This window comes from Trachypithecus francoisi, unplaced genomic scaffold (genome assembly GCF_009764315.1).
Source record: "Trachypithecus francoisi isolate TF-2019V2 unplaced genomic scaffold, Tfra_2.0 Lachesis_group5, whole genome shotgun sequence".
Lineage (NCBI taxonomy): Eukaryota > Metazoa > Chordata > Mammalia > Primates > Cercopithecidae > Trachypithecus > Trachypithecus francoisi.
In genome coordinates this window covers 87972662-87993009 of record NW_022681470.1, presented here as the reverse complement: position 1 = coordinate 87993009, position 20348 = coordinate 87972662, and positions in this window count along the sequence as shown.

Sequence of the window (20348 nt, the reverse complement as noted above, 5' to 3'; positions counted from 1 at the left end):
TCTGCAGCCTCCTGTGTACAGAGATCCTGAACAAGCTGGGAAGAGAGAGAAAGAGAGAGAGACAGAGACAGACAGACAGAGCAAGCTTTTTCACACATAGTAGGTCAGTACTAAAAGAAGAGGTGTAACAAGGCTCCCCCAAAAAAAGTTTTTAAGAGACTAGGGGCCGGGCACGGTGGCTCAAGCCTATAATCCCAGAAATTTGGGAGGCTGAGGCAGGAGGGTCACTTGAGGTCAGTAGTTCGAGACCAGCCTGGATAACATGGTGAAACCCTGTCTTTACTAAAAATACAAAAATTAGCTGGGCATGGTGGCACATACTTGTAATCCCAGCTACTTGGGAGGCTGAGGTGGGAGGATCGCTTGAACTCGGGAGGCGGAGGTTGCAGTGAACTGAGATCATGTCACTGCACTCCAGCCTGGGCAGAGAACAAGTGAGTCTCTGTCTAAAAAAACAGAGAGAGAGAGACTAGGATCTAATTAAGAGCTTATGCAAAGAGCCCTCTCACTTCCTAACTAGGGAGGGCTGAGAATTAAATCGGAGTGACCACAGGGCACAGTGACATTCCCTGTACATCCCCCCTACTCTGGAGATAGGTAGAGGATGGTTTGAGCCCAGGAGTTTGAATCCAACCTGGGCAACATAGCAAGACCCTATCTCTAATAATAATAACAATAATAAAGAGTGCTATTTTTTTTAAATAATTTTTTTTTGGCCGGGCAGGGTGGCTCATGCCTGTAATCCCAGCACTTTGGGAGGCCAAGGTGAGCAGATCACGTAGTCAAGAGGTCTGGCCAACATGGTGAAACCCCGTTTTTACTAAAAATACAAAAATTAACTAGGGATGGTGGTGCATGCCAGTAGTCCCAGCTACTTGGGAGGCTGAGGCAGGAGAATTGCTTGAACCCGGGAGGCAGAGGTTGCAGTGAGCCAAGATCGAACCGCTGCACTCCAGCCTGGGTGACAGAGTGACCACGCCCGGCTAATTTTTGTATTTTTAGTAGAGACAGGGTTTCACCATGTTGGCCAGGCTGGTCTCAGACTCCTGACCTCATAATCCACCTGCCTCGGCCTCCCAAAGTGCTGGGATTATAGCCGTGAGCCACTGCACCCGGCCTATTTTTCTTTGTTTTGCTATTATGTCTTCTGCTTCTTTACTTGCGTTAAATTATAATTAATGTTTCTCTAAAGGTGAGTTAAAACCCCAAGTGCAGGCTAGAGTCATAAACACACACACACACACAGAGAGAAAGAGAAAGAGAGAGAGAGAGAAAGACTGAGTTAAAAAGATCCTTGTTTGGTTTACCAGAATGAATTGGTAGAACCCCTAATCTCAAGTGGTATAGCATCTAACTATGCATAACTTTGCATTTTGAAATAAACTGAGTTCCAGAGAGCACAGATGCTTGGATCTGTTCCTTGGGAGATGGTAAGAATATTTATGTGTATGTATCTGTTGGTGTCTTTGTGACTCTGACAATTCATACTAGTTTATTCAATCAACAAATATTGTCCAAGAATCCACCTATGTCTTAAGACACTAGAGTTAAAAGATGAGTAAGATGCTCTCCTACTCTCATGAATTTTAATCGCTAATGGGGGAAATAGACCTTTACACTTATATAAAGAAATAGAGTCAGATCAGTGATGGTGCCATGCACAGAGCATTACGGCACTGAAAAAGTAGGGCACTTAATTCTGCTTTGGCGAAGGGGTATTGAGGAAGAGGCAGGAGAGACTTTCTGGAGGTGTGGCAACTGAGTTGACTTTTAAAGGGTAATGATGAGTTAGCCGGGGGGAAATATAACAGGCAGTTGAGGCAGAGGGTGCAGCCTGAGATGGTCAAGAAGCCAGATACAAAAAGGTAGATGTGGTAGAACCACAGATGGGCCTCTCTTGCTGGAGCATAACATTTCAGGCTGGGAGTGGGAAGAAATAAGGTTGGAGAGGTGTGATATAAGGCTGAGATGTAGGCAGATCACAGGAGACCTCATGTGTCAGGCTAAACACTGAGTCCATCAGGAAACTTTGAAAGAGAAAGCTGTGAAATGACACTGTCATATCTTTTTTTTTTTTTTTTTCTGAGACGGAGTCTTGCTCTGTCGCCCGGGCTGGAGTTCAGTGGCCGGATCTCAGCTCACTGCAAGCTCCGCCTCCCGGGTTTACGCCATTCTCCTGCCTCCGCCTCCCGAGTAGCTGGGACTACAGGCGCCCGCCACCTCGCCCGGCTAGTTTTTTTTTGTATTTTTTAGTAGAGACGGGGTTTCACCGTGTTAGCCAGGATGGTCTCGATCTCCTGACCTCGTGATCCGCCCGTCTCGGCCTCCCAAAGTGCTGGGATTACAGACTTGAGCCACCGCGCCCGTCCCATTGTCATATCTATATTCTAGATAGTTTATTCTGCTGGATGTTGGATTTGAGGGGGCAGGACTGGAGGCAAAGAGACCAGTTAGAAAGCTATAGCCATAATGTAGGCGAGAGAAGATTAAGCTTGAGCTAGGATAGTGGAAGGATGTAGGAGAGGAGAGAGTTTTGAGAAATACGTGGAAAGTGAAATTATTGGAATTTGGTGACTATTATAATGCCTGGATTAAGAAAGAAGACAAGGAATTAAAGATAACTCCAGGTTTCTGGCATGGGTGACTGAGTGGACGGTGGTACTGCCAACTAGGAGAGAGACTACAGGAGGAGGACAAGGGCCCTCCATACTTGGGTGCCAATCCATTTTCACAGTTGACAATTTACTCCAGTAATAAGTTATCAAGTGTCCACTCATGATTAGCACCAGAAGGAGAGACAAAAGAGAGTCCCTATTACAGACACTTCCAGATTAATTATGAAGACTGAATAAATAAATTGAATTCCTAGGTCTTAAAAGAAAATATATAATCAAACAAATGTTGTGGTAAAGACTATGTATAATATTATAGGTATTAATTGCTCCCTTAATTTATTCTTCTTGTGTACCCAGTATGAGCAGAGTACTATGTAAAATTCCTTGCCTGTGTTAACACTGTAAGATAGGTAGTATTGTTATTTTGCAGATGAGAAAACTGAGGCTCAGATTGTTTAGATAACGTATACACGGGCCAATATACCCAACAGTTTATTAGATGACTCCACTTGGATGTCACATAGGCACCTCAAATTCAATATGTCTAAAATTGAATTGTCAACCCTCCACAAACTAACTTTTCTTATATTACCTAACTTGGTGACTAGTCCAACGTGAGAAAGTGGAAAGAACATGGGCTTTGGGGTCATATAGACTTAGGTTCAAATTCTGACTGGCTCTTGCTAGCTGAATTACTTATTTTTTGCCACTTCTCTAATTGTTTGCCATGTCTGAGACCCAGCTCCATGGGGCCCTGGGAATCAGATATCATCAGGCTGAGCCAACACTGGACCAGGGAAGGGAGGCATACTTCCTCTTCCTACATCAGCAGTGAATACTTAGGGAGAAGCTAGGCTAGAAAGATGTTCTGGTCCAGGGCTGCCCTTCACCTAGGGCCAGGGATTATACCGAGCCTTGTTCTTCTTGCAGAAGTCCACCCTGAAGTTCTTTGAGATGGGGTTTCCTTTGGAACAGACTGCTTTGGGTTTGCTCTTCTGTGTACAGAAACCCTCCCCTGGCTTCAGGGTCTCTGCTGTAAAGCAGACAGAGAGTGGAATCTGCTGCAGGATGCCCCTGGCATCCATAGTGAACAGGCTTTCAGGGTTAACTAATACCCTCACCCTCTTCCAACATGCCTCTTCCAGGCCAGGGTCTGAAAAACACCTGTGAGGATTGTGACCTGATGGGTTAAACTCTCTGAATTTCAGTTTTCTTTCCTGGAAAAAAAAGGGTTAATAACACTCGTTATCCAGGTTTACTGTGAAGACTAAACAAAGTAATAAAGTAGTAAAATGTAAAATTCTTTACACTGTGCTTGAAACATGCAAGGAAATCAACACATATTCATTCTCTTACCTTCTTCCTTTCCTCCCCCTTTTACTGCTGTCTTCTCCCAGATGCCAAACCACAAATTGGTGAGTCACCTAGTCTCCTTTCTCTCCCTTATTCCCTATAAATGACCAAATGCCATGACCCATCATTCCTATCTTCTGACCTCTACATGCCCACTACCTCTTAGCTGCGTTTAGGCCCTCATCATTTTCCACTTACTGCTGCAGCAGACTATTCAATTATTCTCCCTGCTCCCAACCTCATCTCCTTCCAACCCATCCTCCATGCTGTTGCTATTTCTAAAATGCAAATTTGATCGTGTCTCTCCCCTGCTTAAAATTCTTCATTTGCTTTCCATCACCTTCAGGATAAAATCCAATCTCTTTAGCATGTCACACAAAGTCCTTTGTGATCTGGCCCCTATTTAATCACTCTGGCTTCAACTATTCTGTCTCCACTTCCCTCCCCTGACCTAGTACATCACACTTTGGCTCTAGATGTGCTTAAGCATTTAGAGTTCCCTGAACAAGCTGTGCTCACCCACCTCTGAACATCTGCCCTTGTTGTTCCCTCTGGTTGGAATCACCTCACACACCCTTCTTTTCAAACCCTCCTCCCTCATCCTCCTGATCCTCTTGGTCCTTCAGGCCTGGGTACTGCAGATCACCTCTGTGAGCCTAATAGAGCTACACCTCTGTACACAAATTTGTCACAGCACTTATCACACTCTAGGACAACTGTCTGTTTCTTTCTGACTCTGTCAATCAACTGTGAGTTGATGAAGTCAAGGGCTGCACCTGTCATGTGGGGATCCTTAGGGTTTTATGTACTCCAAGCATATATAATAAATATTTATGGAATGAATAAATGGACTGGGATACAAATTAAGATCTGATTTCAAATCCATGCTCTTTTCATGCAACATCACATGCTATTGTTTATGAATGAGTACACTCATTCATTCAATAAATATGTAATGGGTATCTACTTTGTGCCAGGCATTGTGCTAGCACTATCTTCTGAATACATTTCTATTTCCCTTTTAGCTGCTTTCTTTTTTGAGATGGAGTTTCGCTCTTGTTGCCCAGGCTGTGAGTGCAGTGGCGTGATCTTGGCTCACTGCAACCTCTGCCTCTTGGGTTCAGGCAATTCTCCTGCCTCAGTCTCCCAAGTAGCTGGGATTACAGGCATGCACCACCATACCTGGCTAATTTTGTATCTTTAGTAGAGACTGGGTTTCACCATGTTGGTCGGGCTGGTCTCAAACTCCTGACCTTAGGTGGTCCACCCGCCTCTGCCTCCCAGAGTGCTGGAGTTACAAATGTGAGCCACCACACTTGGCCTAGCTGCTATCTTTCAAAGCTTGTTTTTTTTTTTTTTTTTTTTTGAGACAGAGTCTCACTCTGTCACCCAGGTTGGAGTGCAGTGGCTTGATCTTGGCTCACTGCAACTTTCGCCTTCTGGGTTCAAGTGATTCTCCTGCCTCAGCCTCCTGAGTAGCTGGGACTACAGGTGCACACCACCATGCCCGGCTACTTTTTGTATTTTTAGTAGAGACAGGGTTTCACCATATTGGCCAGGCTGGTCTTGAACTCCTGACCTCATGATCCACCTGCCTTGGCCTCCCAAAGTGCTGGGATTACAGGCATGAGCCACCACACCCGGACTTTCATAGCTTTTTAAAAAAAATTCTGAGACATGACCACTCCGGGAGGCGAGGCAGGTGGCTCACTTGAGTTCAAGACCAGCCTGGCTAACATGATGAAACCTTGTCTCTACTAAAAATACAAAAAATAGCCAGGTGTGATGGTGGGTGCCTATAATCTCGGCTACTCAGGAGCTGAGGCTTGAGAATGCGTCGAACCTGGGAGGCGGAGGTTGCAGTGAACTGAGATCTTGCCATTGCACTCCAGCCTGGGTGACAGAAGAAGACTTTGTCTCAAAATATATAATTAATTAATTAAAAAATAAAACAAAATAAAATAAAATAAACTCTGAGACAGGTCTTGTTCTGTTGCCCAGACAGGAGTGCAGTGGTGTGACCACCACTCACTGTGGCCTCCACTTCTTGGGCTCAAGTGAATGAATTTCCTGCCTTGGCCTCCCAGGTAGCTAGGACTACAGGTGCATGCCACCACACCTGGCTAATTTTGTTTATTTTTGAAGAAACAGGGTCTCACTATATTGCCCAGGGTGGTCTCGAACTCCTTGGCTCCAGCAATCCTCCTGCCTGGCCAGACTCACATTAGTCTTCTAGTCCTATTCCTGACTCCTTTCATACTTCTGAACTGTTCCTACCTGCTGTTCCTACTTGCTATGTTTGCATTTGCTATCTGACTGACCTCACTCAAGTATCTATCAAGCCAAATATCCAGTCTGGGCCTGTTGTGTCCTGTTTAGCCTCCCATATTCTGGCACAAACACTTCTTTGAACAGGAGGAGTTCCTTTCTTTTGAGCCTTATAATCTGGTTTTAATCTTCTTTCTTTAAATTTACCACCAATCTCCTATGGTCTATTGAATTCAATGGGCTTTCTTTCATGTTTCTCCCAATCAACCATCCTCCCTTCTGCTTTTGACCTCCTAACAACTACTTTCTCTTCTTTGAAACTTTTCTCCCTAACTTCTATGATATTATGTATTCTTGGTTCTCCATTTGTATTTCTAAGAGGTCTTTGTTTCTTTCTTCTCTAATTGATCCTTCTTTTTTCTAGGCCCATGAGTTAGGAAAAACTATGAAAACTATGGAAACTGTGGGGTTTTTTGTTCCCAAATGCTCCTTTTTTAAAAAATTTTGAGACGGAGTCTTGCTCTGTCACCAAGCCTGGAGTGCCGTGGTGTGATCTCGGCTCACTGCAACCTCCAGTTTCTGGGCTCAAACAAGCCTCGTGTCTCAGCCTCCAGAGTAGCTTGGATTACAGGCGCCTGCCACCACCCCTGGCTAATTTTTGTATTTTTAGTAGAGACAGGGTTTCGCCATGTTGGTCAGGCTGGTCTCAAACTCCTGGTCTTAAATGATCCGGCTGCCTTGGCCTCCCAAAGTGTCAGGATTACAGGTGTGAGCCCCCACGCCTGTGACCTAAACTTGATCTTCCCACCCTTCTTTCATGTTCTTCGCTAATGCTTAATTTCTACATGAGGCTCTGGTAAAAAGTAAAAATGTCTAATATTTTAACATCACAGTTTACAGAGTTTATATGCTTCATTTCATTTACCCTCATCTCAGTATGTGAATGTCTCCAAAATCTACAACTCTAGTTCCAGGAAATCTTGCTGTTCTTTTTATTTTTTATTTATTTATTTATTTTTATTTTTTGTAGATATGGCATCTCACTATATTGCCCAGGCTGCTCTTGAACTCCTGGGCTCAAGGGATCCTCCTGCCTCGGCTTCTCAAAGTGCTGCAATTACAGGCATGAGTCACTGTGCCTGGCCAAATCTTGCTGTTCTTAGTAGTCACTCTTTTTTATTTTTATTTTTTTGAGACAGGGTCTCACTCTGTCACCCAGACTGGAATGCAGTGGTGCCATCATGGCTCAATGCAGCTTCAACTTCCTGATCTCAAACAATCCTCCCGCCTCAGCCTCCTAAGTAGCTGGGACTAGAGGTACACACTACCACACTCAGCTAATTTTTATTTTTATTTTTTGTAGAGATGGAGTCTCACTGTGTGGCTCAGGTTGAGTAGTCACTTCTGATGCCTCTGTAGATTACATTTCATTCTGTTCCTTTCTCTGGACTCCCACTGCACTTGCCCAGACTTCTATCAGGTAACCTATAACAATACCATGCCTTTGCATTCACATGACTGTCTCTCCTCTACTACACCATAAGCTGTATGTTGTGTAGGTTTTTCTATCCCAACACTCAGCATCTGTCCTGGTCATAATGTGTGCTTAATAGCCAATGAAAGATTGAAGAATTTTCCCAATTTCCCAATCTTGAATTCCAAAGTCACTGTGAATCCTCCTGTAAATCTTTCTAGTCACCAAGTCTTGTAGATTTCTTATGTCATGTGTTTCTTGATGCTGTGTCTTATCTTCTGTTACTGTCACTACACTCACCCAGGATCCTACACTTTGTACAACTGCAGCGTCCCCATCTAGGCCTTCCTGCTCTTAGTGTTTCTCTTGTCAAATCAGTCCCATGTTTCTTCTGCAAGAATAACCTAAAGGTGCTATTTGTATAAATTAGCCTTGTATGAAGGCTAAATTTAAATTCCTTATTCTGATACTCAGGACCCTGCCATATTGCCTGCAATTTCTCCATTCAAAACCTGAGTTTTCGCTCACTATTTTTTTCTTATTGTCACCCAGATACCAGAGAGACACATCTTTTCCTCCTTCTTCTCTTCTGTTCTCCATTTGTTTATATTCTACTCTTCCTTTAAGGCCTAACCCAAATTTCACTTTCCCCAGGAAGTTTTTGATTATTTTGGTCCCGGCTGATGTCTGTCTTCTTTGACTTATTTATTTATTTATTCATTCATTCATTTATTGAGACAGAGTCTTGCTCTGTCGCCCAGGCTGAAGTGCAGTGGCATGATCTTGGCTCACTGCAACATCCACCTCCTGGGTTCAAGCGATTCTCATGCCTCAGCCAACCGAGTAGCTAGGACTACAGGCGTGCGCCACCATGCTTGGCCAATTTTCAGTAGAGACAGGGTTTCATCATGTTGGCCAGGCTGGTCTTGAACTTCTGGCCTCAAGTGATCTGCCTGCCTTGGCCTTTCCAAAGTGCTAGGATTACAGGAGTGAGCCACTGCACCCTGCCTGTCTTCTTTGACTTATTACTATTTTTTTTTTGGAGACAGAGTCTTGCTCTATCCCCTAGGCTGGAGTGCGGTGGCATTATCTCAGCTCACTGCAACCTCTGCCTCCAGGGTTCAAGTGATTCCCATGCCTCGGCCTCCTGAGTAGCTGGGATTACAGGCACCCGCCACCACCCAGCTAATTTTTGTATTTTTAATAGAGACGGTGTTTCACCATGTTGGCTGGGCTGGTCTTGAACTCCTGACCGCAGAGATTGGCAATTTATGGCCTATGAGCCAAATCTGGCCTGCTGCCTGTGAGCTAAGAATGGTTTTACATTAATATTAAACATTTTTTAAGGAAGAATATTTTGTAACACATAAAAATTACATGAAATTTAAACTTTAGTGTCCACAAATAAAGTTTTACTAGAACATAGCCACAGCTATTTGTTTACATATTGTCTATGTCCTCTTTCTTTCTTTTCTTTTTTTTTTTTTTGAGATGGAGTCTCACTCTGTTGCCAGGCTGGAGTGCAGTGGCGTGATCTCAGCTCACTGCAACCTCTGCCTCCCTGGTTCAAGCGATTCTCCTGCCTCAGCCTCCCAAGTAGCTGGGACTATAGGCACATGCCACCACACCCAGCTAATGTTTGTATTTTTAGAAGAGACAGGGTTTCACCAGGATGGTCTCGATCTCCTGACCTCGTGATCCACCCCCCTTGGTCTCCCAAAGTGTTGGGATTACAGGCGTGAGCCGCCACGCCTGGCCGTCTATGTCCTCCTTCAAGCTATAAAGGGAGACTTAAGTAGTCTTGACAGAGAACATATGTGGCCTGCAAAGCCTAAAATATTTATCATCTGGTTGATACAGAAAAAGCTTACTGATTCCTGATCTCAGATCTTGAATTCTCTTAATAATCTTCATAGCTGTTTAAGAACTTTGGAAAGGTCTGCTCCACTATAGATGAGCTTTTGACGCTAATTAATGGTTCATTAGAACAGTGGGGGAAGTTGGAGTAGTAGGTTTTATAGAGTGTGTAGGAGCTATCCTAGTTAGAAGCTTAGTAACTTAGGCAACTGGATTCCCATTGGAAAGTGAGAGTCAGAGGATCTCAGGTGGATGAGGGAAAAGACGTGATCTTTTTTCCATGTTCTCTTTTTCTGACTTAGCAGAGGAAATGTAAAAGCAAATGGGATCTAGCTACAGAAAGGACTATTTGAGGTCTTACCTGAATCTGGTTGTTGAGAAGAGATCAATGGTTGCTGACTGAGAGAAGCTCTACTATTAATGACACAGTTATAATAGGCAATGAAAGAAATCATCAAAAGGGTATAACTGCTAAAGCTGAAAGTGGCCTTGGCTAACTGAAGCTCTAAGTAGGCTAAGAGGTTTTACAATACCTAGGAGTATTATAGGCATGATAATTTAAAGGATTTCTTTAAAGAAGAAAAGAAAGCTAGATATTTAGATAAACAAGAATAGCAACTGAAGTTATTGGAAAGTTCGTGACTTTTACCAGGTGTTCTATTTCTTCTCATCTTCCCCTAATCATATTGTTTCCTTAAAATTATTTAGCATAGGAACCTTTTTTTTTTTTTTGATATGGAGCTTCACTCTTGTTGCCTAGGTTGGAGTGCAATGGCATGATCTCGGCTCACTGCAACCTCTGCCTCCCGGGTTCAAGCTATTCTCCTGCCTCAGCCTCCCGAGTAGCTGGGATTACAGGCATGCACCACCATGCCCGGCTAATTTTGTATTTTAGTAGAGACGGGGTTTCTCCATGTTGGTCAGGCTGGTCTCAAACTTCCAACTTCAGGTGATCCGCCTGCCTTGGCCTCCCAAACTGCTGGAATTACAGGTGTGAGCCACTGCACCCGGTCCACAGCATAGTATATATTTATATTTAGTAACAAATTATATAGATCGGATTGTGGGGCCCATCTTTCACATCTGCCCCGTACACTTTGACAGAGTCCACTTGGCTAGTTTGGGTACTCAAATATGGACCACCAGATGGTGAGTTGCTACCTGAAATGTGTGAAAAAACAAGCTAGGCTCTAGGAGACAGGACTTGCATATTTTAATGGAAATGATAGGTGCAACATCTTAAGAAGTGTCTTTTTAAAAACAGCTTCACAGCCTTGACACAGTGGAGAGCACATTGTCAGACTGAGACTGAATGAATAAACAGTTGTAAATTAACTTTTGTTGGGCGTCATTTACCTATTCAAGGGGACACTGGAGATCTTCATTTTGTTGGAGTGAGTTTTTGTTTTTGCATTGTGTGGGAGGTAGTGAGAAGTGAAGCCCGCTGGACTTCTGGGTTGGGTGGGGACTTGGAGAACTTTTCCGTCTTACAAGAGGATTGTAAAATGCGCCAATCAGCACTCTGTAGCTAGGATTGTAAAGTGCACCAATCAGCGGTCTGTAGCTAGAGATTTGTAAAATGGACCAATCGGCACTCTGTGAAGTGGACCAATCAGCAAGACATGGGTGGGGACAAATAAGGGAATAAAAGGTGGCCACCCCAGCCAGCAGCAGCAACCCGCTTGGGTCCCCGTCCATGCTGTGGAAGCTTTGTTCTTTTGCTCTTCACGGTAAATCTTGCTGCTGCTCACTCTTTGGGTCCATGCCACCTTTAAGAGCTGTAACACCGTGAAGGTCCGCGGCTTCATTCTTGAAGTCAGTGAGACCAAGAAAACACCAGAAGGAACAACCCTGGACACATCTTGGCAACCTAGATGGGACTATTACCAAGTGGTGAGTACCATTGGACCCCTTTCGCTTGCTAGTCTGTTCTATTTTTCCTTAGAATTCGGGGGCTAAATGCTGGGCACCTGTTGGCCAGTTAAAAGCGACTAGCATGGCTCCCGGACTAAAGACATGGGTGTCAGGCTTTCTGGGAAAGGGCTCTCTAACAACCCCCGACTCTTCTGAGTTGGGAGCATTGGTTTGCCTGGAACCAGCTTTCACTTTTTCTGTACTTCTGGGCTGATCCAAGGGTCGACAGAGAGGAAAGCCACTCAGGTCCGGGTTCCTGACAAAAAGTTAGTTGACCATGTAGCCATGAGCGGAACTGTCAAAGTCACATTGCCCAAGCGAGACTCGCCCATCTATCCTGTCTATCCTGACCCTTGCCTCCTGGGTTCTAACGCCTGTCAGACAACTTCCTCCGGCGTCTCTTCTCTGAGGCTAGTCCCACTTCTAAAAACCACTCCCTGCCTCTGGTGCTTTTCCAGTTTCTCCTATAAGAATGACTTCTAGTATAAATTTCGGGACTCAGTTCCTTTCTTTAGGCACCCAGGCTCACCAGTTAGACATAATTTTTGCCCAAAGCCCTGTCAGATGGGGAGACCAACTATCCTTTTAGGATCCCTCCTCAGACAAGCGGGCCTAACAGAGGCTATTCCTGGAGCTAGGATATGGGGAGCCTCAGAAATGATATCCTTCCTATTCATATGATGAGAAGTGAGGACAAAAGGCGTCACTCTTCCAACCCTGGAGATCCCTTCCCTCCCTCAGGGTATGGCCCTCCACTCCATTTCTGGGGCATATCATCTTTATAGGACAGGGGTAAGGTCCCAATACTACCAGGAGGTTACACTTAGGACTCTAACAGGTTTTTGAGAATGCGTTGTTGGTAAAGGCCACTAAATCGGATTTTTCTTGGTCCTCTTTGTGGTCTAGGAGGAAAACTAGTGTTTCTGCTGCTGCGTCAGTGAGCACAACTATTCCAATCAGCAGGGTCCAGGGACCATTGTGGGTTCTTGGGCGGGAGGTGAAAAACAAACCTTTCAAATGGGAAACACTCAGGCATCAACAGGCTCACCCTTGAAATGCATCCCAAGCCACTGGGACCAATTTGACCCTCAAATCCTGAGAAAGAGGCGGCTCATTTTTTTTTCTGCACTATGGCCTGGCCCCAATATTCTCTCTCTGATGGAGAAAAATGACCACCTGAGGGAAGTATAAATTATAATACTATCCTGCAGCTTGACCTTTTCTGTAAGAGGGAAGGCAAATGGAGTGAAATACCTTATGTCCAAGCTTTCTTTTCATTGAAGGAGAATCCACAACTATGCAAAGCCTGCAATTTACATCCCACAAAAAGACCTCTCAGCTTACTCCCATATGCTAGCCTCCCTATAGCTCCCCTTCCTACTAATGATAAGCCTCCTCTAATCTCCCCTACCTAGAAGGAAAAAGCAAAGAAATCTCCACGGGACCACAAAACCCCCCGGGCTATAAATTATGTACCCCTTCAAGCTGCAGGGGCAGGGAAATTTGGCCCAATCCAGGTACATGTCCCCTTCTCCCTCTTTGATTTAAAGCAGATCAAGAGCTGGACATGGTGGCTCATGCTTGTAATCCCAGCACTTTGGGAGGCTGAGGCAGGCAGATCACCTAAGGTCGAGAGTTTGAGACCAGCCAAGCCAACATGGAGAAACCCCGTCTCTACTAAAAATACAAAAAAATTAGCTGGGTGTGGTGGTGCATGCCTGTAATTCCAGCTACTCGGGAGGCTGAGACAGGAGAATTGCTTGAACCTGGGAGGCAGAGGTTGCGGTGAGCTGAGATTGCACCACTGCACTCCAGCCTGGGCAACAAGAGCGAAACTCCATCTCAAAAAAAAAAAAAAAAAAGCAAATCAAGGTAGATCTGGGGAAGTTTTCAGATGATCCTGATAGGTACATAGATGTCCCACAGGGTCTAGGGCAAGCCTTTGACCTCACTTGGAGAGATGTCATGCTATTGTTAGATCAAACCCTGGCCTTTAATGAAAATAATGTGGCTTTAGCTGCAGCCTGAGAGTTTGGAGATACCTGGAAATGGACAAATTCCCAACCGGTCAGCAAGCCGTTCCCAGGATAGATCCCCACTGGGACCTCGACTCAGATCATGGGGACTGGAGTTGTAAACATCTGCTGACTTGTGTTCTAGAAGGACTAAGGAGAATTAGGAAAAAGCCCATGAATTATTCAATGATGTCCATCATAACCCGGGGAAAGGAAGAAAATCCTTCTGCCTTCCTCGAGCGGCTATGGGAGGCCTTAAGAAAGTATACTCCCCTGTCACCTGACTCCCTCAAGCGTCAATTGATCCTAAAAGATAAATTCATTACCCAATCAGCCACAGATATCAGGAGAAAGCTCCAAAAGCGAGCCCTGGGCCCTGAACAAAATCTGGAGGCATTATTAAACCTGGCAACCTCAGTGTTCTATAATAGGGATGAAGAGGAACAGGCCGAAAAGGAAAAGTGAGATCAGAGAAAGGCCATAGCCTTAGTCATGGCCCTCAGACAAACCTTGGTGGTTCAGAGAGGACAGAAAATGGAGTAGGCCAATCACCTGGTAGGGCTTGTTATCAGTGTGGTTTGCAAGGACACTTTAAAAAAGAGTGTTCAACAAGAAACAAGCCGCCCCCTTGCCCATGTCCGCTCTGCTGAGGCAATCACTGGAAGGAGCACTGCCCCAGAGGACAAAGGTTCTCTGGGCCAGAAGCCCCCAACCAGATGATCCAACAACAGCACTGAGGGTGACCAGGGCAAGTGCCAGCTCATGTCATCACCTGGGTACATTTAACCATTGTGGGCCAGGAAATTGACTTTCTCCTGGACACTGGCATTGTTTTCTCTTGTCCTGGACAGCTGTCCTCAAGGCCCGTTACCATCTGAGGAATCCTGGGACAGCCTGTAACCAGGTATTTCTCCCAACTCCTCCGTTGTAATTGGGAGACTTTGCTCTTTTCTTTTTCTTTTTTCTTTTTTTTGAGATGGAGTTTCACTCTTGTTGCCCAGGCTGGAGTGCAATGGTGTGATCTCTGGCTCACTGCAATCTCCGCCTCCTGGGTTCAAGCTATTCTCCTGTCTCAGCCTCCCGAGCAGCTGGGATTACAGGCCGCCACACCCAGCTAATTTTGAATTTTTAGTAGAGACAGGGTTTCTCCATGTTGGTCAGGGTGGTCTCAAACTCCCAACCTCAGGTGATCCACCCACCTCGGCCTCCCAAAGTGCTGGGATTACAGGCGTGAGCCACCGTGCCCGGCCAACTTTGCTGTTTTCACATGCCATTCTTGTTATGCCTGAAAGTCTCACATCCTTATTAGGGAGGGATATATTAGCCAAAGCTGGAACTATTATCTACATGAATGTGGGGAACAAGTTACACATTTGTTATCCCCTGTTTGAGGAGGGAATCAACTCTGAAGTCTGGGCATTGAAAGGACAATTCGGAAGGGCAAAAAATGCCCACCCAGTCCAAATCAGGCTAAAAGACCCCACCACTTTTCCTTATCAAAGGCAATATCCCTTAAGGCCTGAAGCTCATAAAGGATTAGAGGATATTGTTAGACATTTAAAAGCTCAAGGCTTAATAAGAAAATGCAGCAGTCCCAGCAACATCCCAATTCTAGGAGACTAGTTCAAGATCTTAGACTGATCAATGAGGCAGTAATTCCTGTATATCCAGTTATACCAAACCCCTATGCCCTACTGTCTCAAATACCAGAGGAAGCAGAATGGTTCACTGTTCTGGACCTCAAGGATGCCTTCTTCTGTATTCCCCTGCACTCTGACTCCCAGTTTCTCTTTGCCTTTGAGGATACCACAGACCACACGTCCCAACTTACGTAGACGGTCTTGCACCAAGGGTTTAGGGATAGCCCTCATCTGTTTGGTCAGGCACTGGCCCAAGATCTAGGCCACTTCTCAAGTCCAGGCACTCTGGTCCTTCAGTATGTGGATGATTTACTTTTGGCTACCAGTTCGGAAGCCTCATGCCAGCAGGCTACTCTAGATCTCTTGAACTTTCTGGCTAATCAAGGGTACAAGGCATCTAAATGAAAGGCCCAGCTCTGCCTACAATAAGTCAAATATCTAGACCTAATCTTAGCCAGAGGAACCAGGGCCCTCAGCAAGGAATGAATACAGCCCATACTGGCTTATCCTTGCCCTAAGACATTAAAACAGTTCCAGGGGTTCCTTGGAATCACCAGCTTTTGCTGACTATGTATCCCTGGATACAGTGAGATAGCCAGGCCCCTCTATACTCTAATCAAGGAGACCCAGAGGGCAAATACCTATCCAGTAGAATGGAAACCAGAGGCAGAAACAGCCTTCAAGACCTTAAAGCAGGCCCTAGTACAAGCTCCAGCCTTAAGCCTTCCCACAGGACAAAACTTCTCTTTACATGTCACAGAGAGAGCAGGAATAGCTCTTGGAGTCCTTACTCAGACTCGTGGGACAACCCTGCAACCAGGGGCATACCTAAGTAAGGAAAGTAATATAGTAGCAAAAGGCTGGCATCACTGTTTACGGGTAGTTGTGGCAGTGGCCGTCTTAATATCAGAGGCTATCAAAATAATACAAGGAAAGGATCTCACTGTCTGGACTACTCATGATATAAATGGCACACTAGGTGCCAAAGGAAGTTTATGGCTATCAGACAACTGCCTGCTTAGGCACCAGGCACTACTCCTTGTGTATTTGAGGGACTGGTGCTTCAAATACACACATGTGCAGCCCTTAACCCTGCTACTTTTATCCCAGAGGATGGAGAACCAATCGAGCATGACTGTCAACATCTCTTATGACTGCCAACAAATTACAGTCCAGACTTATGCCGCCCAAGAGGATCTTTTAGAAGTCTCCTTAGCTAATCCTGACCTTAACCTATTTACCAATGGAAGTTCATTTGTGGAGAATGGGATACGAAGGGCAGGTTATGCCATAGTTAGTGATGAACAGTACTTGAAAGTAAGCCTCTTCCCCCAGGGGCCAGTACCCAGTTAGCAGAACTAGTGGCACTTACCAGAGCCTTAGAACTGGGAAAGGGAAAAAGAACAAATGCGTATACAGATATCAAGTATGCTTATCTAATTCTACATGCCCATGCTGCAATATGGAAAGAAAGGGACTTCCTAACCTCTGGGGGAACCCCCATCAAATATCACAAGGAAATCATGGAGTTATTGCATGCAGTGCAAAAACCCAAGGAGGTGGCAGTCTTACACTGCCGAAGCCAAAGGAGAAGGAGAGGGGAGACAGTAGCATAAGTGGCTGGCAGAGGCAGGGAAAGACCAGCAGAGAAAGAAAGAGAGAAAGAGACAGAAAGTCAAAGATTGGCCGGGCGCGGTGGCTCAAGCCTGTAATCCCAGCACTTTGGGAGGCCTAGATGGGCGGATCACGAGGTCAGGAGATGGAGACCATCCTGGCTAACACGGTGAAACCCCGTCTCTACTGAAAAATACAAAAATCTAGCCGGGCGAGGTGGCGGGCGCCTGTAGTCCCAGCTACTCCGGAGGCTGAGGCAGGCGAATGGCGTAAACCCGGGAGGCAGAGCTTGCAGTGAGCTGAGATCCGGCCACTGCACTCCAGCCTGGGCGACAGAGCGAGACTCTGTCTCAAAAAAAAAAAAAAAGTCAAAGATTGAGAGAGAGTGGAAGAGACAGACAGAGAGAAAGAGAAAGAGAGAGGGGAAAGATAAAGTCAGAGAAGGAAAGAGAGAAAGAGAGAGAGAGAAGTACTAAAGAAAAAACAGTGAACCATTGAAGAGGTGGCCACACCCTTCACACCTGTGAGTGTTTCTCGTCAGGTGGGATGAGAGACTGAGAAAAGAAAATAAGACACAGAGACAAAGTACAGAGAAAGAAAAGTGGTCCCAGGTGACCGGCACTCAGCATACGGAGGATCCGTGCCAGCACTGGTCTCTGAGTTCCGAGGACCAAGGACTGGTACCGGCACTGGTCTCTGAGTTCCCTCAGTATTTATTGATCATTATCTCTACCATCTCGGAGAGGGGGATGTAGTAGGACAATAGGGCAATAGTGGGGAGAGGGTCAGCAGGAAAACATGAGAGTAAAGGTCTCTGTGTCATAAATACGTTAGAGGAAAGGTGCTGTGCTTTGATGTGTGTGTACACAAACATCTTGGTGCATTAAAAAGCAGTATTGTCGCTAGCATGTCTCACCTCCAACCCTGAGACGGTTTTCTCCTATCTCAGTAAATAGAACATACAATTGGGTTTTACACCAAGACATTCTATTCCCAGGGATGAGCAGGAGACAGATGCCTTCCTCTTATCTCAACTGCAAAGAGGCCTTCCTCTTTTACTAATCCTCCTTAGCTTAGACCCTTCACAGGGTGTTGGCTGGGTAACAGTCAGGTCTTTCCCTTCCCAGGAGGCCATATCTCAGGCGATCACATGGGGAGAAATCTTGGACAATACCTGGCTTTCCTAGGCAGAGGTCCCTGTGGCCTTCCGTAGTGTATTGTATCCCTGGGTACTTGAGATTGGAGAATGGCGATGACTTTTAACAAGCATACTACCTTCAAGCACTTTTTTTAACAAAGCACATCCTGCACAGCCCTAAATCCATTAAACCTTGAATTAATATGGCACATGTCTCTGCAAGCACAGGGTTGGAGCTAGGGTTACAGATAAACAGCATCTCAAGGCAGAAGAATTTCTCTTAGTACAGAACAAAATGGAGTCTGTTATGTCTACTTCTTTCTACATAGACACAGTAACAGTCTGATCTCTCTTTCTTTTCCCCACACACCCCATTCCTTTAGAAACCAGAGTAAATTTAAAACCTATAATTGATAATTGAAGGTCTCTGTGACCCTATAACACTCCAATACCACCCTGTTGTCTGTGTAAACAACAGTGTAGTCCAAAAGCACTGAGGCCACTGACAGCCCATAGCCTTCCTATCAAAAATCCCTTAACCCAGTAGGTTTCCTAACAGGGAATCTAAATCTTAATTAATTACCATACAAACATCTGACCAGACCTAGGAAGAACTCCCTCCAGGACGGGATGATAGATGGTTCCTCCTTGGCGATTAAGGGAAAAAGACATAATGGGTATTTGGTAAGTGAGAAGGCAACTCTTGTAGAAGCAGAGTTAGGATAATTGCCTAATAATTGGTGTGCTCAAACAGGCAAGCTGTTTACACTCAGCCAAACCTGAAAGTACTTACAGAATCAGGAAGGAGCCATCTATACAAATTTTCAGTTAATATGGACTGAAGGAAGTCTTATTAATAGCAAAGAATAATTGAAATCCCAAACTTACAAGGTTTTCAACAAAAGTAAAGTTTGCTAAAAGTTAACAGTGTAACACGTATTATACTAACTTCTAATCTTGTGGAAATCAGACCCTATCAGTGCCCCTCAAAGCTTCCATCAGCGCAGAGCCATACAACTAATACCCCTACTTATAGGGTTAGGAACGGCCACTGCTACAGGAACCACAACAGCAGGTTTATCTACTTCATTATCCTACTACCACACACACTCAAAGGATTTCTCAGACACTTTATAAGAAATAACAAAATCTATCCTTACTCTACAATCCCAAATAGACTCTTTGGCAGCAGTGACTCTTCAAAACCGCTGAGGCTTAGACCTCCTTACTGCTGAGAAAGGAGGACTTTGCACCTTCTTAGGGGAAGAGTGTTGCTTTTATATTAACCAGTCAGGGATAGCATGAGACACCGCCTGGTGTTTACAGGAAGAGGCTTCTGAAATCAGACAATGCCTTTCAAACTCTTATACCAACCTCTGGAGTTGGGCAACATGGCTTCTCCCATTTCTATGTCCCGTGACAGCCATCTTGCTATTACTCCCCTTTGGGCCCTGTCTTTTTAACCTCCTTGTCGAATTTGTTTCCTCCAGGATTGATGCCATCAAACTACAGATGGTCTTACAAATAGAACCCCAAATAAGCTCAACTAACAACTTCTACTGAGGACCCCTGGACCAACCCACTGACCCTTTGGCTGGCCTAGAGAGTTCCCCTCTGGAGGACACTACCACTGCAGGGCCCCTTCTTTGCCCCTATCCAGCAGGAAGTAGCTAGCGTGGTCATTGCCCAATTTCCAACAGCAGTTGGGGTGTCCTGTTTAGAGGGGAGATTGAGAGGTGAAGCCAGCTGGATTTCTGTGTCAGGTGGGGACTTGGAGAACTTTTCTGTCTTACAAGAGGATTGTAAAATGCGGCAATCAGCACTCTGTAAAATGGACCAATCAGCAGGACATGGGCTCAGACAAATAAGGAAAAAAAGCTGGCCACCTCAACCAGCAGCAGCAATCTGCTCAGGTCCCCTTCCAAGCTGTGGAAGCTTTGTTCTTTCGCTCTTCACCATACATCTCGCTGCTGCTCACTCACTCACTCACTCACTCTTTGGGTACGGTGCCACATTTAAGAGCTGTAACACTCACTGCCAACCTTTGTAGCTTCATTCTTGAAGTCAGCGAGACCCAGAACCTACCGGAAGGAACTAACTCCGGACACAGTAGGATTTGATGAATACTAAAATGTCTTCCAACTCCTAAGATCTATGATCTTCCATATCAAACAGGCACTTCACAATTTCTCTGTTCTTTGCAGAAGAACACTGTCCATTTGCTCCAGTCTCTCTCTCTCTCATTCTGTCTCTCTCTCTCTCTTGCCCTAGCCTTCCTCCCTCTCTTGTGCTGTTCTCTAGTCCAGGGTGCTATCCTACTACAAAATCTTAATCTGCACCATCTCTTGCCTTTACCCCTTTCATTCACTGTTTCCTGCTTTTGGTGTACCCTCTTAATTTCCTTCCAGCTCTTCTCTTTCTCAGATTCACACACTCCTTCCATTCCACTCCCCTCCTTGC